Here is a 4,429-nt window from a genome sequence, read left to right as displayed (position 1 = left end):
ATATATATATAATGTAATGTCTGAGGAGAGTCAAAAACGAAGTATACATGTGTGTGTGTATGTATATGAATATACAGATATAAATATCTTTCTATATGAAATAATGAAGCAATATATATGCAGGCACATAAATACACATACATACACCAACACGCACACACACTCACACGCACACGCGCGCACACGCACGCACACACGCATGCATATACGAATGTATATACATACATACACACACACGTACACACGTTTATATTATGTACACATGAGTATGTGTGTGCACGTGCTTGTGGTTATCTAGAGAAAATATTACAGGGGTTACGTAGGGACTTAACTAATGTGTCATGCCAAAATTCTTTTAGTTGTTTTCGCTCTAAGGTTAAGGGATATTTTGAGCTACGCTTTCTTAACCATGCTAATGATTTATAGATATTTTGTAATTAAGCTCATTTTCCTTCTGTACGCTCAACTCTACTGATCGTTCAGTAAAGCAGAATTCGAATGAGAGTATCAAAACTGTTTAACCTTTACATTAACTTACAATTGATTGAGGGTTAAAGCCGGATGCTTGGCACCAAGCGAAACAATATTGGAAAGAGATGACGTTAATCATAAATGCATTTGTATATGTGAAGTTCTATACAGTATGAGATGGTGTGAATAGATATATGAGTATGAAATTTCCCATCTCATTTAGGGAAATTTAAGTGAAGGATGAATATTTAGATATTCGATATCAAAGATAAATTGCTATGGTATATGGAGACATATTGGTAGGATTTGTGTCAGCGAGATATCTACAGTTATTAGAAACATAATTGTTTATCTAGCAGTCATATCATATTATATCATTTTGTCAAATATGCTTATATTCATATGTGGGATTTCAGCACAACGTCAGTTTTATGTTACATGAATATCATCAGTAGTTATCAAGCAAAAATGTACTTTGTCATAGAAATGGAACGCAAAGCCTCAGCATAATTAAACTGAACGTTAAAGAAATGTTATTAAATTTATAGTTAATTAAATTAAATTTAGGTTATAGATGCAGAAATAAGATTGAATTTGCACGAAATTCTGAAACTCCTGCCTGTTTATAATGTAAATACAATATAAACCTTTATCTATAATGCATACGTTTGTATAACATTTACGCAATTAGAGAATGATTTCAAATGGATTCTTTCTAGGGTTAATCTTTTAATTTAATTCACTATTAGCTGCAGGAACTGTGATTGAAATATTAATAAAGGTACCAACATATTCTAAAGCATTCTTCACTTTTAAAAAAAATGCTCTTTGCTGGATGCTGACCTACATTAAAAGGAAGTAGAGAATTTAAATTTTCCAAGACTCCAAGTGACATCTATTTCTCCAGAATATTTTAGAAAACATTTCTCAGTTCGCTGCATAACCACCAGATGACGTAGCGCGACTGAAACTAGCAGGCAAGTGGCAAAATATTTGTTGATGAATACATATGATCTCCTCAGTATTTCAGATTATGTTGGTACTTAAAAAGTTTCCTTAGTGACAAACAGAAGAACGAAAATATTGGTGACTCATTATATCATCTGCCAAAAGCGAAAGAGACTGCCGGATATAGAAACCTTAACGTTGATTTCAACCTCAAACACAAACCTGCCTCAGTAATATCTATGATAGATTATTATACAAATGATTTTGCTCAAGAAGAAAACCATGCAGCAACCTGCTTCGAACTTTGAAAAGATAAATGAAATATAATACTTCTGGTCTTGCTGCACCGTGTTAAGGATGATATTTCTGAGGGAATTATTCTCTAATATAGAACCCAATGCGCAGTTTTTGATAATATTTGTTCCAAGATTCAGTGAAGGAAAGTTTTAATTCTCTGTATATCCTCAAAAAAAAAAAAAAAAATTGCTTCGTTTCTCTCTGCGACATGTTCTTCTAAACATTTTGGGTTAAATGCCATCAGTAATTGACATAGCCGTATATGTATAGAAGAGATCCCATCCAGTATTTAAGGTCCTGATTAAAAGCAATAAGCACATGCTACTAACTAAACAATCAAGTAGTATTTTTAAATAAATTTAAAATTCACAAAAATCCGCCATCTGGTCAAATGCGTTCCTTCGTGCATCCTGTCTGCTGCCATCACTTTGTTAAATCGACTGTTCAGTCGCTCTAAATTTTCTCCACGAGCAGAACACCATTGATCTTTAGGCTGTCGAAATGCATGATATTCCATAATGTATATATCAAAAATACCAAGAAACTTAGTCTGAGATTTTCATACAAGAGAAGATACAAAAGAATGAAAATTGCTCCTTCATAATAAATCTCAGTTCCCCAAACTAACGAAACAATTTAGCACTTATAAGACTTCTACTTTTACAGCTATCTGCAAAACTAATTATCAATGTGACCAAATGATCCTCCTGTCTATCCATAGACATGAAGTTCTTTTTTTTTTCCTTAAGACACCAATTCAAACTTATTGGGAAGTTTATATTCAAACCAAAGCTGCGTCAAACAGTTCGTTGATTAACCAACTGGAGAGGCCTAGAACGTTAATGTTCAATAAAGCATTGGGACTCTGTATATGGAGAGAACGATAAAAATACACAGGGCATAAATTCTGGGAGCAAAAGTGGACATGATTGGATAACCACAAATTAATAAATATAATAAATTTAAAGGTTTCACATTGACAACAGACAGAAAGAAGAATATATAAACTACCGGGGCCTGTGAAAATACCACGGAACAAAAAGAACTAAGAAGAACTATATAAGAAAGAAAAAAATGATTTGAATTTTATTACACATGAAAGTTATTGTTGCTTGTGCAAAAGAAGAATATACAATACTGCTGATACAATAGTTATTACACGTAACATTCTTTAGTATTTAATTCTATCTAATACTAATAATTACTTTACATTATATAGAACTAAGGTACACAAAACCATATAGAGAATATACCCATTGTTTTATATACAGGATTAGTTGCAATTCCATTGCAAAAAACAAAACCAAAAAACAATAACACTCGTGACTATTTCGAAAAGTTATTTGACTTCCAGTCAAAATACTATATTACATGATTTTTAAATGTCCCTTTGCTAACGTTAAACTTTTTAACGATGTAATTCCCCTCTTCACACCGTTTGCAATATTCTCTTTAACTTTGCCTTTATTTCTCTATTCCACTAACCGCGTGACAGCGTGGTTAGTGGAAATGTCTATCTACCATCTACCTCACTCCCCCTCCCTGTTTCTCACTCTTCGCCCTCTCTGTCACTCTCAAACCACCTCATCCTCTCTCTAACAAACTCAAACGTAACCCGGAAACGAAGGAACAAACAGAATTATAATATTGATTTTACACAATAACATTATTTCCTCTGATTTCTTACGTTGTAACCGTGAAGTTATGGTAAAAATTCAGCTGTATTTCAACATAATTCCTTTCTCTCTTGAATAGGTTACTGCAAGAACGGATAATAATGATAAATGCCCTGGTGCAGTACCAGGCAGTAGCTCTCATGGCTTCTCATCTTCACTGATTGAGAGTGTTATAATGTATATTGTTTTGTCTCGGTATAAACGGTGGGCTACAGGAAATATTCTGCTCAATGCCACAGATTTGCTTGGTAGTTCCTTGACCGTTACCAGTTGAGAATGTCCCTTAGTGGCTGACGATATGTGCATCTTTGATCACGAGCACAAGTAGCGGGAGAGCATCATAGCCACGTGTAGAGAGGAATTCTATGGTGTTTCGATAAATCACCTTTGGAAACATGGGTGGTTTGTTCCTCATCCTGAAACAAACCTTATTCAGGGACATTTTGAGCGGGCTGGGCTACTGAGGAAAATTCTAACTGGGTCCCACCTGCAACTTCATGTGCTGTTTATTTTGATATGAGATCATTATGACGCGCATATATATTTGTGATGCATGTGCCTGGTGCATCCTTATCAGAGGGGTAGTCATGATGGGTATAAGGCCATCGTTTATTTAACCCCAGTATCACTTTTATGCCATGCACTGCTGTCTCACTCAATAATATTAATAGTTATAATAATAACATTCCTTTCTACGATAGACACAAGGCCTGAAATATATTTGTGGGGTGAGGGGAACGTCGATCACATCGACACCAATATTCTACTGGTACTCAATATATTGAGACCTCCCTCCCACCCGGCTGAATTTGAACTCAGAACGTCGCAACGGGCGAAATACCGCTAAGAATTTCATCTAGCGTGCTAACGATTCTGCCAACTCGCCGCCTTGACAATAATAATAATAATAATAATAATAATAATAATAATAATAATAATAATAATAATAATAATAATAATAATAATAATAATGATAATAATAATAAAGCTAAGCCGATGTTCTGCTGATAGCCAGCTATATTTCAACAGAATGGTGA

The 4,429-nt window shown here is 34.3% G+C and overlaps 1 protein-coding gene across 3 annotated transcripts in view; it reads left to right on the top strand.

The window, feature by feature from the left end:
• The window catches only part of LOC106874384 (glutamate receptor ionotropic, kainate 2), a 1,088,700-nt gene that overhangs the window by 729,691 nt on the left and 354,580 nt on the right, over window positions 1-4,429 (top strand). The gene's annotated exons all lie outside the window — the stretch shown is intronic.

The sequence above is a fragment of the Octopus bimaculoides genome, chromosome 2 (genome assembly GCF_001194135.2).
Source record: "Octopus bimaculoides isolate UCB-OBI-ISO-001 chromosome 2, ASM119413v2, whole genome shotgun sequence".
Taxonomy (NCBI): Eukaryota; Metazoa; Mollusca; class Cephalopoda; order Octopoda; family Octopodidae; genus Octopus; species Octopus bimaculoides.
This window is presented reverse-complemented; position numbering and strand designations above follow the sequence as displayed.